This window comes from Macaca thibetana, chromosome 1 (assembly GCF_024542745.1).
Source record: "Macaca thibetana thibetana isolate TM-01 chromosome 1, ASM2454274v1, whole genome shotgun sequence".
NCBI classification, from domain to species: Eukaryota; Metazoa; Chordata; class Mammalia; order Primates; family Cercopithecidae; genus Macaca; species Macaca thibetana.
In genome coordinates this window covers 65,612,519-65,627,504 of record NC_065578.1, presented here as the reverse complement: position 1 = coordinate 65,627,504, position 14,986 = coordinate 65,612,519, and the positions used below count along the sequence as shown (strand labels likewise).

At 42.0% G+C, this 14,986-nt stretch overlaps 1 long non-coding RNA gene across 1 annotated transcript in view; it reads left to right on the top strand.

The window, feature by feature from the left end:
- Positions 1-2,684: 2,684 nt before the first annotated feature.
- The window catches only part of LOC126937483 (uncharacterized), a 27,120-nt gene continuing 14,818 nt past the window's right edge, over positions 2,685-14,986 (top strand). The window contains exon 1 of the long non-coding RNA XR_007719760.1: positions 2,685-2,752. This is a non-coding gene — a long non-coding RNA (uncharacterized LOC126937483). The remainder of the gene's footprint in view (positions 2,753-14,986) is intronic.

Sequence of the window (14,986 nt, the reverse complement as noted above, 5' to 3'; positions counted from 1 at the left end):
CCAAGAAGCTAAATCCATTCTTCACAAAGACTCCCACGAGGGGAGAAGGCAAAGCAGCCAGGCTAGACTCTTAGGAGGCCAGAATGTAGGGATCATTTTATGGTCTAAGCAGATGAGCAGAGGAGAAGGGGTCCTTCTTGCAGGTCTAGGTAAGAAATATTTACCAGAAATTCCTGACATGTACAGAGGAGTTAAGGATGTGTCTTAGAGTCAGAAAATGGACTGTTCCTTGGGCAAGGTATTTAACTCCTTTGAATTCATATATTCTCCTTCTGTAAAGGGTATTGGCTTTATAATACCAATTGCTGTGAGGGCTCAGTGAGGTCACATACTTGGAGTATGTAGCACAGGCCCTGAGCCTCAGCGTGCACTCTGGAGTGATCACTATCTTATCTCCATTCTTCAAAGTGGCTGGAGGTGAGAGGTGCAGGCTGGAGCAGTGTGGGCTCTGGGTGCTTTTAGGACAGGTGTCCACCAGGACTCCATTTAGGAGATCCTGCCTGCAGCAGATAGCAGCTTGTGCCTGGAATTGTTATTGTGTCCAGACCGGGTCATCCTCCTGCCTTTGAAGCCTGAATCACTGTCATCGATAGAAAAGGATTGTCTTTCCCTTCAAATATTCCTTAGTAGTTTATTCTAGTCTCTCTTGACTCCAGTGGACATCTAGTTTAAAATAGCAGAAGCAACTAGTGGAGTTATTTTTCTTCATTATTAATGGCATTATTGCAACAAATTTTGATTTATTGAGTGCCTATGTGCTATCTCATTTGATCTCCATGCTCACTATTGAGTGAGGCAGCTTCATTACGGAGAATGAGTTTAAGAAAAAAGGAAAAATGGTTTCCAGCTGCATCCATGTCCCTACAAAGGACACAAACTCATCCTTTTTTATGGCTGCATAGTATTCCATAGTGTGTATGTGCCACAGGAAACCATCATTCTCAGCAAACTATCGCAAGAACAGAAAACCAAACACCGCATGTTCTCACTCATAGGTGGGACTTGAACAATGAGGTCACTTGGACACAGGAAGTGGAGCATCACACACTGGGCCCTATTGTGGGGAGGGGGAGGGGGGAGGGATAGCATTACAAGATATACGTAATGTAAATGACGAGTTAATGGGTGCAGCACAGCAACATGGCACATGTATACATAAGTAACAAACCTGCACGTTGTTCACATGCACCCTAGAACTTAAAGTATAATTTAAAAAAAAAGTAACCCTGTCTCTACTAAAAATACAAAAAAAAAAAAAAAAAAAAAGTAAAAAGGAAAAATGGGGTCAAAGCAACATAGTAGCCAACAAAGCTGGTTCATGAGTACATGTGGGATTCTACCTGGGGATGCCCAGAAATCACTGGAGCATACTCTCCAGGACTAAGAGTTTTTTTCATGTGGCAAGAGTCTTCTGAAATCTCCTAATCCAAGGTTTTATAATTTGGTATAAAACATCTTCAATATCCTTCTCCATATCTCTGGGTCAGGATTTCCCTATGCCAGAGAAAACAAACTTCAACTCTTACCTGTTAACACTCTCCTTGATATGGGAGTTCACCTCTTTAATTAAACCTTTAGGCCAGGAATGGTGGTTCATACCTGTAATCCCAGTTTTTTGGGAGGCTGAGTCAGGAGGATCATTTGAAGCCAAGGTTTGAGATCAGCCTGAGAAACATAGGGAGAACCATCCCTACAAAAAAAAAAAAAAAAATTAGTCAGGCACGGTGGTGTGTGCCTGTAGTCCCAGTTTCTCGGGAGGCTGAGGTGGGAGGATGGCTTAAGCCTGGGAGGTGGAGGCTGCAGTGAGCCCTGATGGCACCACTGCACTCCAGTCTGGGTGACAGAGTGAGACCCTGCCTCTAAAACAAAGCAAAACAGAACAAAGCCAAACAAGACAAAAAAGTCTCAGTCCAGGCATGGGGCTGCGAGGGGGAGAAATTTGACCCCTACACTGATCTCAGGATTCCTGAGAAACGTCTAGCACCACCTGTGAGAGTCAGAACCTCTTTGAGAGCATTTCTCAAAGCTTTCTTGTGGATTTCCCTACTGATGAACTCATTTTCCCTGGAGTAAGTTAGAACCTTCCCAGATTTCCTTTGATTTGGAAAGGGCCCTAAACACAGGACCTGGCTTCTTTCTTTCCTTTTTTCCCCTTTTCCTCCCCTTCCTTTCCCTTCCCTTCCCTTCCTTTGCTATTCTTTCCTTTTCCTCCCCCTCCCCTCCCCTCCCCTCCCCCCCTCCCCTCCCCTCCCCCCCTCCCCTCCCCCCCCTCCCCCTCCCTTCCTCCTCCTCCTCCTCCTCCTCCTCCTCCTCCTCCTCCTCCTCCTCCTCCTCCTCCTCCTCCTCCTCCTCCTCCTCCTCCTCCTCCTCCTCCTCCTCCTCCTCCTCCTCCTCCTCTTCTTCTTCTTCTTCTTCTTCTTCTTCTTCTTCTTCTTCTTCTTCTTCTTCTTCTTCTTCTTCTTCTTCTTCTTCTTCTTCTTCTTCTTCTATTCTCTGTGTGCATTTGGGCAAATGACTCACTTTTCCAAACCTCAATTTTTCTCTCTAAAATGTCTGAGGTAAATTCTAACATCCCTTTCAGTCCTAAAAATCAAAGTTCATACTAACACTCAGAATAGTAAATAAGAACTTGGACCCTGGAGTCAGGACTGGGTTTGAAGCCCAGGTTCACAGCTTACTGCATGATTTTAGGCTAGAAGGGCACATCCTTTGTACCTTCGTTTCTCTAACATGAAGAGAATGCTGACCTACGGTGAGCAGGATTTGGTGTGCTAAATGTACTGAGTGTGCGTGTGCCTAATTCTGCTGTAAGTTCTTTCTATGTGTTGACTCATTTCATTAGCAAAATATCTCTGTAACAAGACATTTTACTTTGTGAGTGTCTTTGCTTATTTTTCTGTCTTGTTGAAGGTTTTCATTTGTTTGCTCATTTCAGGCTTAATTTCATCATTTTCTAGTTTTGACTCATGTACAAACACAACACAAGCAGCTTTTCTGTCTTCATTCAATATGTTCTTTAAAAATATATTGTAAAGGCTATGGCCAAGAATAGAACATTAAGAAAATAGCGATGAAAACTTTGCATGTTAGAACACTAGAGAATTTTTGAAACATTCAAATGGCTGGAGTCCATACCAGACAAACAAAATCTAAATTTCTGAGCGTGGAGCCAGATATTGATGTGTTGTAAAAGTTTCCTTGTTTAAGAGTTGACCAGGACGGCAAACCACTACTCTACATCCTGAATCTAGGGATCCCATCTAGACTAATTTGCCATGAGAGAATTTGGGTAAGGTAATTACAAACTACAACTATGGCTGTCTTATCATTGCAACCACATTTTTGCAATTACACAACTATCAAATCTCTCCCTAAAATCAGAATACATTATTTTTAGTATGTTCCTATTCAGGCTACTCTTGTAACCCTAGCAGACAAATACTAGCTCCTGGTGAGGACTACTTTCATGACTAACTGTTTAGAAATATGCTTTAGTGTTTTGCCAAAATTAATGGCACAGGTTTATCATTTCTGAAATTCAGCTGTTTTTTTTGTAAAGGAGAAACTATTCCTAGTCTTCTATAATTTTACTCCATACTCTTCAAAGTCTCACTCTGTCACCCAGGCTGGAGTGCAGTGGTATGCTCTCAGTTCACTGCAACCTCTGCCTCCCAGGTTCAAGCAATTCTTCTGCCACAGCCTCCCATGTAGCTGGGATTACAGGTGCAGCCACCACACCCGGCTAATTTTTGTATTATTTGTAGAGACAGGGTTTCACTATACTGACCAGGCTGGTGTCGAACTCCTGACCTTGTGATCCACCCACCTCAGCCTCCCAAAGTGCTGGGATTACAAGTGGGAACAACTGCCCCCAGCCAATTTTCTTAATTTTATGTGTTATAATTTATATGTATTTCTTACCTCAAGGTTAAAGACACTTAATGCTCTTTTTCTATTTCTTACCTATTTCAGGTTATAGTCATATATCAGTTATTCATTCAATCATTCATTCAATAAATGCTTATTGAATATCAACTTTGTACCTGGCACTATGCCTGAAAAAGTTAAAACCCGGGAGTTATCTGAGACTCCATTCACTAACACCTCTTTCTGAAGAAATCCTCTTCACAAATCCTCTTAATCTTCAGCATCCCAACTCTCTCATCTCTTCAATGTGTGCAAGTCATCTAATGGTTTTCCTATTTGTGGCTATTTCCTTTTTGTGGCTTAAAATTTTGGATGGACAGCTTTCAAATTTGCTCAAGTGTCCAATATCTAGTCTGTCTGTCTTTTGGTGACACAGTTTAATAACCTCTTATACTCCCGGGGTGAATGGGTAGCTCATTTACCAAACCTGGTGAATGAATGCAGAACATACACCTGCCCTCTTGGTTGTTTTTGTAAAGGTCTATTGTGTAGTACTCATACTTAAAGACAACTTATGTTGAGAAAAGGTGAAATAAGTTGTCCTTTCTGTTTTCTCCTTCCCACTTACCCTAAGGTCCAACTTTAAAGATTCCACGATTATACTTCCAAATTCTCTTTATACACTAAGATAGTTTATTATTATGAAGTCCATCATGTGCCTAATTGTTAAACATTTCAACTCCAATAATCCTCACAAAGTCCCTTGAAGGTGAGCGCTTCTGTGTCTATTTTACAGCTTGGGAAGCTGAGATTCTGAGTTACTAAGTAAACTGCCCAAGTTCCAGCAGATACCAAGTGGCACAGCTGTGATTCTGACCTGGGGCAGTCTGATGACAGAGCCCCTTTGCTTTATGCAGCCACAGTTAGAACATGCAGCTTCAGTCCATTCCAGGTTTACATTGTTTTGTTTTGTTTTTTGAGCCCAGGCTGGAGTGCAGTGGCATGATCTTGGCTCACTGCAAACTGCTTCCTGAGTTCAAGAATTCTCATGCCTCAGCCTCCCGAGTAGTTGGGACTATAGGCATGCGTCACCACACCTGGCTAATTTTTGTATTTTTTGTAAAACCGGGGTTTCACCATGTTGGCCAGGCTGGTCTCAAACTCCTGGTCTCAAGCCATCTGCCCCCCTCAGCCTCCCGAAGTGCTGGGGTTATAGGCGTGAGCCACCGTGCCCGGCCAGGCTTATATTGTTAATGGATAATAGTATTCATTCCTACTGCATCCTGATATACCCACTGAGTCTCAACACATTATTCCCATAGCCATTAATTATCCTCAGAATTGGAGGTAAGTTGAAGGCTGTTTGTCATACCTTCACAATATGATGGGTACTAACCGTATGTTAGTATATAATACAATGATATGATGTTGTGTTAATCATAACCTAAACAGATTACTTGCAATTTTACAGCCCCTGTAAAAAAAGTCTTAATTTTTTAAATCTGAATTCCTCCCCATCCTCTTAGAACAAAGACCGATTCTATGTGATCACCAGTGTTCTGCATATTCTGGCCCCTTCCTACCTTTCCAACCTCATCTTGAACTTCTTTAACCCACTTTTTCTGTGCTCTAGACACAGAGAATCTTTCAGTTCCTCAAATAGTCTATGATTCTTCTGCCATAAAGCCTTTGCAAATGCTGTTCTTTCTCTCTGTGACATTCATCCTCTCCTTCTCTTCTTCCTTTAGACTTCTGCATGCTATATCTTGAGCCCTCAGCTAGATCAGACCAGACTACCATCTACCCCTTTAAATGCCATCAAGCTCTCTTTTTTTTTTTTTTTTTTTTGAGACGGAGTCTCGCTCTGTCGCCCAGGCTGGAGTGCAGTGGCCGGATCTCAGCTCACTGCAAGCTCCACCTCCCAGGTTTACGCCATTCTCCTGCCTCCGCCTCCCGAGTGGCTGGGACTACAGGCGCCCGCCACCTCGCCCGGCTAGTTTTTTGTATTTTTTAGTAGAGACGGGGTTTCACTGTGTTAGTCAGGATGGTCTTGATCTCCTGACCTCGTGATCCACCCGTATCGGCCTCCCAAAGTGCTGGGATTACAGGCTTGAGCCACCGCGCCCGGCCCAGCTCTCTTTAATGGTGCTTATAATCATTTGTGCACATGCCATTCAGTGTGTCATTATTTAATCTTCGTGTCACTCCTCCATTAACTTTCTAACCCCCAGATCCAGCATATAGTAGGAAGACAATAAACAACAAATATAGATGAATGTCTTCAAATTCTGAATCAATTACAGTAGCCTCCTGAAATGCCAGGTTCCTTTGTGCTTTGTGCATTTTAATTTTCAGTATTAATCACAATTAAATGTACAGAGGACTAGATCAGGAAATAATGTAGTTGCAAAACAAGGCAATGCGAGTAAGATGGCAGCCCTTCCCTCCCTGGTGGTCCTCTAGTCACATGTATGTGCTTTCCAACACATGCTTTCTTGTTGGGCTCTTCTTTTTCATCCAGTGGCATTGGCCACCATGACAGAGGCAAAAGTGGAAGTGCTGGTGTCAGCCTGGGGTTTGAGTTCCAGCTCGAATACTCTGTAGCTGAGCAACATGAGTCACATTGCACACTCTTTATTCCTCGGTTTCCTCATCTGTTGAATGTTTCACTCATGGGACTGTGCAGCACTCTAAATGGGTTGTGAGTCTGAAGCACCCACCCAGCACAGAGTCTGATTTGCTGTCTGAAAATTATGTTCCTTCCCCTAGTGTACACTATATACCTGCTAAAACAACAGTGCATTTCTTAAATCAAGTTATATGATTAAAATAACTGACACTATGTCATGTACATTGTTCTAATCATTCCCCCCATATTAACCCATTGAAAACTCATAAGAGCCCTATGAAGCAAACACTGGTAATTTCAGCCTCATTTCATGCATGAGGAATTGAGATTCGGGGTGATTAAGTAACTAGCCCACAGTCGGGCCAAAATTTAATCCCAGCTAGTCTGGTATGTTCTTATACTGCAACATGATCCTGTGTCTCAGCTGGATAATTAGCAAGGAATCACAGCAATGAAGAGTGGGCTTTGAAAAGAAAAATCTCTCCCAATTCTACTATGCTCTGGGTGACCTTGGCCAACTCAGTTCTCCCTTCTTTAAAATGGGGATACTATCCTCTATCTCCCATGTGAAAGCCGAATGAGATGGCAAATGTAAAACTCCTGCACACATCTGTCATTTGCCTGTGGCTGAGACAATTTCTCTTTCTTCTTATAGAAGTATAACCTTTGAGTTTTATCACCAACAGCCTGGCCAGGGTAACATTGGTCTTGGGCCAGTTCTAGAGCTTCTCGAACAAAAATTGTTGATATTGAGCCCACACAAAGCTGGAAACTCCCAGAGGGATAACTGTGCAGGCTCTGACCCAGCAAGATTTCCCCTGAATTCTACAGAGTTTCAACACATCTGAAACTCTTAGAGAGTAAAGCCCAAAGTTCCGGAAACAGAGAGCCTGGCAAGGAGAAGAGGGAGCTCTACTCTTTTGAAAGAGGGGGAATCTTGGCAATTAGATTTCACAGATGTGGCTCCAGCCACACCACCCCTGACCTTAAGAACTGTCATGAATGTCTCTCTAGGAAACACTCCTCACACACACACCACTCCAGCATCATCCAGAGTGACGATTGTTAAAAGAAAAAAAAAATTATCTGACATTGACCTTTGCATTGTCAGAGGCTCCCTGCTCTATAAAGGAGAAGTGTCTGCCCAGGGTGGCCTTACGGTAGATGTAGAGCCCTGGGGAGGGGCTTTGAGTCTGCAGTGTGCTTCAATCCTCATCCACGAAAGGGAGAAAATCATGGTTATCTCCTACGGTTATTGTAAAGAGGAAATGCAATAATAAACGTTCAGAGCCTAGGACAAGGCTAGCCCTTGGGAAGCACCCAGTGAATGGCAGGCATCATTGTGGTTGTGTTGTAACAGCAGCTAGGCCACTTGCCCAGGATCACCCAGCAAAATAAGTAAAGAAATGAGAACTGTAACAAACATCTCATGGACTGGCAGTCCCAGCTCTTTCTGCCATGTGAAGCAGCCTCTCCCCTGTGTGTCTAACCGTCAGCTTCTTACTTTGTGTAGTGAAAGGGCTAAATCATATTAGAGAGTGTTGTGGGATATGCAGTGTAAAAATGGCTCCCCGCGACTCTCCACTTCATTCCATCCTATGAGATCCTATGCTGTTAAAATTATTCCCAGCCCCTTATCCCTCTGGGTTCTCTGGACCCCTGAAAAACTCCCTGAAACCTCAGGAACTCCCTGTGGGATAGAGGCACACGTAGATTTTTTTAAATGGTGTTTTACTCCAAATTCTTATGTTTTGCTAGGTAATGGGTTCTAGGTGTGGCATCTCACTGTCAAAGGGGTGTCTGTGACCCACAGTAGTCCCGAGTTCAGGGATGGTGGATCTGGCTGTATCCTGGCCTGGGTCAGCTTTGCCAGTAAAACAAAGGCCACGTTCCCAGTCTGTGTGAGACCTAAGGGGACGGGACCCTTGTTCCCATGGCAGCAGGTGTATAGGGGTAGGTGGTACTAACAGGTTGTGGAGATTTGAGCTGGGGAAGGCAGCCTGGTTGGTGGACAGGCAGGAGTTTGGAGGTAGACAGAATTACTTTTCTGCCTTAAATTAGCTTGGGATCTTACATAAGTGATTTTGCGTCTCTGAAATTCAACTTCTCTGCCCGAGAGAGATCCTAATGCCCTTCTTATGGGGCCCATGGGAGAATTCGGAGGGTAATTCAGGTAAAGTGACCCAATATGTGGCTGTTCACATACCCCGTTCCTCTTCTATTGGAATACAAATACAAATAATGGATCTGGGTCCCAGGAAGATGAAAGGAGAAGATTAAAAAGTTAACAACAATCCTTCAGTATTATTAATGCTCTATGCAATAAATTGTTTTATAGTCTCAATAACCATATGAAATAGAGACTATTATTATGCCCTTTTGACAGGGAAAGTGGAGAACACTGAGACTTGGAAAGGATAAATGACTTGCCCATCACTACAGATGTGGCAGAGCTGGGACGTGAACACAGGCCTCTGTCGTCTAAGCTCACCCGCCACCCAAGCATGTCCGTCATCCATGAACAGAGTTGGCTGTGCTCAGTCAAGCAGCTGTCGCCCAGGCCTCCGTTCAGCATCTCTGGAGACTCCCCGCAGCTGAAAACTCTTCTGAGCAAAGTTCTGCCACTTCCTCTTTTGGTGTGGCCCTGTTTTCATCCTTTTCTTCTGAAACACAGATCCCCTATTAGCTGCCCACTCTGAGCCACATGAGGGGGAATGTGCAGCTGGGACAGGAGAGATGGCCCTGGCTGGTTAGACCCTCCTGCGATATGTCCAGGCTGGTCTGAGACTAGGGCTGGGCCATTGGCTGAATTTGGCTGCAGTCCATCAGGGATGTACTTCCATTTATCTGCTGGTCCAGTTTGCCCAATCCCCTCTTGGTACATGGCTCCTCCTCTGTCAGGGCCTGGGCCCCGCTGTGCCTACCTCCCACTCCCTTCCATTTCCCACACTCTGCTCTTGACTTCCCACAGTCCTCCCTCGCACAGTCTTCAAGGCCTTTCACTTCCAGCCACATCAGCTGTCATCCCTTCCTGCCCCCACACCCCATGCAGCTGAACTTCTCATCACACGGTATCAAAGCCCAGGGCCTTTGCACATGGTTCCTTTTGCTTGACAAGCCTGTACATTTCTGCCCTTTTTCAATGGCAGACTCCTTCAAGTCCTCCCAGACCAAGGCCACCACCTGCCACAACTACCATTCACATTGTAGCCTATGGAATGACCCCACCACCACTGCTACTACCACTGAGACCTACTTTTAGATAAAGGAGATCTGAGTGTTAGGGCAGGGGTGGAAAACCATGGTATATTTGGATGTGAGGTGGGTAGAATTTGCAGATTCCCTCAGTTCCTTCACCTCTCAAATAGGCATGGAGCCTTCCAGATTGAAGGGAACTCAGAATCTGCTCAAGGGTCTAGGCAGGTGAGGATTTGTCTCTTGGGCAGCAAGACTGAGGCCTGGACATATCTCTACTTTCTGGTCTTAAGGTTTCAACAAGAATGGCCAGAGCTTGAGATGAGTTGGAAAACTGCCCTTGGCCTGCCATGTCCCCAAAAACACTGCGGGCTGGTGGCTTCTCCGTCTGGGTGCCTGTAAAGGGATTCTTTGAAACAGGCTATCTTGGGGAGGTCTATTTGGCTGCAAATTTGAGGAGGCACCTTTACTCTGCTTGCAAATAGCATTTGGCCTTTGCCAACCATCTAACTTTCTGATTCTCTGGTTTCTTTATGGGAAAAATGAGAAGGCAGGTCAGGTTTTTGTTCATGTTCTTTTCTAGGGTTGATATCCTATGAGGTGGTAATCAAGCCTTAAAAAATGTTTTAATTAACTTTTTTCTGATTATAAAATAATGTATTCTAATGGTAGAAAATCTGGACAACATAAAATGAAAAAGTGTGAAAATAATAAGCCAATAAAATGCTTAGCTCTGAGAAAATGTTAATCTTAATACATCAGGGTTAATTATTCTTTTTTCCTGTAGTATGTATTTGCGTGCTCAGGTATTTATTTACAGCTTTTAATAAATTTAAAAGTAAATAGAGCATTACAATGTATAATTATTGTTCAAAACATTATTTTAATAATATCATAGGATCCCATTATATAATTATTTTCATGTTGTTACATACTGAGACTATTTTACATTTTTTGCCTTTGTTAATATTGTAATGAATATCTTATCTTAAACTTATGTGTACATTTAAATCATTTCCTCAGTTCTATTTAAAAATGGAATTAGTAAAGAATTGGCAGGATTTTTTTTAGGTTTTTGATATATAATAGTCAAAAGACTTCAAAAGAGGGCACTGCTTGACATTTCTGCGAAAAGTGAGCATGTAGAGACTTGAGTTTTGTTTATCACATATTGGGTTTGATTTTTTAAAAATAATTTTTTCAGTTTGAGCAATGGTATTCTGCTTTTATTTTAACTTGCATTTCTTTTGTTACTTACAAAGTTAACATTTTTCACACAAAATTGGCCATTTAGATTTCTTTTTACGTGAACGCTTCATTCATGAGTTTCACTCATTTTTTGAGTATAGTATTCATCTTTTCTTTCCTTCTTCCTTTCCTTTCCTTTCCTTTCCTTTCCTTTCCTTTCCTTTCCTTTCCTTTCCTTTCCTTTCCGTTCCATTCTGTTCCGTTCCGTTCCCTTCCCTTCCCTTCCCTTCCCTGCCGTTCCTTTCTCTTTTTCTTTCTTTCTTTCTTTCTTTCTTTCTTTCTTTCTTTCTTTCTTTCTTTCTTTCTTTCTTTCTTTCTTTCTTTCTTTCTTTCTTTCTTTCTTTCTTTCTTTCTTCCTTCCTTCCTTCCTTCCTTCCTTCCTTCCTTCCTTCCTTCCTTCCTTCCTTCCTTCCTTCCTTCCTTCCTTCCTTCCTTCCTTCCTTCCTTCCTTCCTTCCTTTCTTTTCTTTCTTCTTTATTTCTTTTTTTTTTTGACAGGACATCACTCTGTCACCCATGCTAGAGTGTAGCAGCAACATCACAGCTCACTGTAGCCTAGAACTCCTGGGCTCAAGCAATCCTCCCATCTCAATTTCCTGAGTAGTTTGGACTAAAAGCGTGCACCACCACACTTGGTTGATTTTTTTATTTTTAATTTTTTGAGAGACAGGGATCTTGCTATCTTGCTCAAGCTGGTCCCTAACTCCTGGCCTCAAGCAATCTTCCCACCCCAGCTTTTTGAATAGCTGCGATTAAAGGCACAAGCCACCGGACCTGGCATCTTTTCTTTTTCTTCTTGATTTAACAATCAAAATCAACCCTTATTGATTTTTGAGACATCTATTACACAAGGCTAATAATCGTGTTTCATACATGTGGCAAATATTTTCTACATGTATTATTGCCTTTAAGTTGCTTACAGTGAGTTTTGATATAAAGATTTTAAATTTCATGGAGAAAAGTTGACTTTTTACTCTATAATGTTCCTTGTTTTCATGCTTTGAAAAATATATCTCTATCTTGAGATCAGATGGTCTCATATACTTTCTTGTAATTCATTTCTATCTTTAATCAATTTCAATTTAAGTGATATATAAAGGGGGCAACTATTTTTCTCTAATAATTAATAAATAGCTCCACATTAGATCAATATTTATTAAGCCTTCCCTTCAAAAATCACTTACTACAGAGCCTCTAATCTACATAAAAACCTTACACATAGGGAGCTCAGTTTATAGGCTATTTTGTTTCATGTGTCAATTTTCTTAGCTGGTAACATTATCCCTTTTCTTAAGCGTTATAGTTCTGTAATAATTTTAGTTACCTGGAAGTTCATGTTATCTACTTTTTATTTTTATTTATTTCATTTTTTATTTTATTTTATTTTTTTAAAGACAGAGTCTCGCACTGTCCCCCAGGCTGGAGTGCAGTGGTGCGATCTCGGCTCACCACAAGCTACATCTTTGGGGTTTGCACCATTTTCCTGCCTCAGCCTCCAGAGTAGCTGGGACTATAGGCGCCCGCCACCATGCCGGGCTAGTTTTTGTATTTTTTAGTAGAGATGGGTTTCACCGTGTTAGCTAGGATGGTCTCGATCTCCTGACCTCGTGATCTGCCCACCTTGGCCTCCCAAAGTGCTGGGATTACAGGCTTGAGGCACCGTGTCCAACCCATGTCGTCTATTTTTTTCTTTCAAAATGTATTCAGCTACTCTCTTGCTTTGACCTTTTAGATGAATTTTAAAATCAGGTTGTTATCATGGAACACTATGCAGCCATAAAAAAGAACAAAATCATATCCTTTGCAACAATATGGATGCAGCTGGAGACCATTATCCTAAATGAAGTAATGCAGGAGCAGAAAAACAAACACCTCATGTTCTCACTTATAAGTGGGTGCTAAGCACTGGGTACTCATGGACATAAAGATGGCAACAATAGACACTGGGGACTACCAGAGCTGGGAAGAAGAGAGGGTGGCATGGGTTGAAGAACTATTGGGTTAGTACCTTGGTAAAGGGATCAATTGTACCTTGATCAGTACCTTGGTAAAGGGATCAATTGTACTCCAAACCTCAGCATCCCAATATATCCTTGTAACAAACCTGCACATGTACTCCTTGCATCTAAAATAAAAGTGGAAATTATTTGTTTTAAGAAAGATGTGAAGAAAATCAAGTTGTTAAATCTCCTCCAAAACTACCATTGATACTTTTCTTAAAATTACTCTGTTTATATCCGAATTTGAGTTGGATTTATATTACGATATGGAGTCTTTTCACCCAGTGTAATGCATATTGCCACTTAGAAAAGTCTTTTAAAGTCTTTCTTTATGGCTATAAGTAAAGTCTCTGAGTTCTTAGAGGTCCTACTTATTTCCTCTTAAGTTTGTTCCTAGGTATTAAAAATATTTTTGCCAGACTATCAACAGAGGCAGACAAATGCCTAAGCAGATAGGGGCAGGTCCCTGGCAAAACCCCATGTCCAAGCTAAAGACAATTTAAAGCCTGAAAACCAAGCTACATGTTAAATCTTCTGACCGAATTGCGTACTTGTCGGTCATTTGGCACACTTTCCTCTGATTAATCTCTGCCCTTCACCTATTTAACATATACCTACCTTTTCCTAATTGGGTTTTCTACACTGTCATGCCCACCTTTGAGTGGCGTCTTCACTTTAAACTTTTTGGCATACTCACAAACCAATCAGCATGCACTCCCTATTCTGAGTCCATGAAGGGCCCCAGACCCAGCAATGGGGCAACCATCCACTCCCACAACCCTCACCCCACATCACTTCTCCACTGAAAGCCATTTTCATCGTTCTTCTACGTCTTCCTCACCCTTCAATGCCCTGCATATCCTCATTCTTCTTGAGCACAGTATAAGAACTCGGGAACCACCAAATGCAGGCACAAGCTGTAACACAGATGAACTGGGGCACATCAGCATGGCTGATAGAGGCCCAGGTGGGGTGTTGCCAGCCAGGGGTCCTCAGTTTGCAAAGTGACTGAGAAGAAAAATCCTGCGTCACTATTAGAAATGTGATTTTATTTTTTATTATACTTTCTCAGTGGTTATTATGTAATATCAGATTTTATATTTTTATTTTACTACTAGGCCCAGCTTACTGATATGTCTTATTAATTTAACTCCAAGTGTAGCACACAAATCAAATATAAATAACATTTTTTTTGTTTCTTAATGGTACTAAGAAGCAGGGAGTTCAGTTTTATTCCTGTTCTTAAACTACATCTACCCAACACCAAGCATTTCTTTATACCCATACCCAGTGCCTTTCATTTGGCCTGTGCTGTGCTTGGCAATGGAGCTCAGAAAGTTCCACTTTGTATTCACCTTTCAGAGTTAATTTGTCCTTCAAAGTCTTCTACCCCCACCCTCCCTTAAGCCATAGTGAGGAGTTGAGTGTGTGTATTAATTATGCTTTCTGGCAGCCTCCTGATGCTCATTTGGAGGCTTCCCGGACTTGGCAGCACTGACTTCCATTTTAATTAGCTTCTCAGGAGGTGTTTGCACAATTCATAAGAAAAATAAGCCTGCATTGGAAGTAGGAAGGCCAGTTTATAGCAGCCTGGTCTCTTGAGTAAAGCTCCCTGGAGCAATGTTTCTGAGAAGAGTGATCTAAATATGACAAGGGAAACAGTGGACTTGGTTGAACTCATCCTCACTATGGATCGGAAGCTTGGGCTGTTGCTGGAAATTAGTGCAATGCTGAACCATATTGGAGATCAAAAAGGAAAGAAAAATCAGTAATTCTGATTGTCTGTATTTTAAAAATTTATATTTTGTTCATCATTGACTTTTAGCATTCATTTTGATTTTTCAATAATTATTGCATTAAAATATTCTTTATGTTGATTACTGAGGGTTTTTCTTGGCATTCCCTTACATTTTGTACCTGATATAAGTACCGTATTCATCTCACTATAGTCCTGAACTTGCTTGAAATGCCCCTATAGTGGGTTGCATTGTGGCCCTCCGAAAAAATATGCTCATGTCCTATACCCTAGAGTCTGTAAATATGACCTT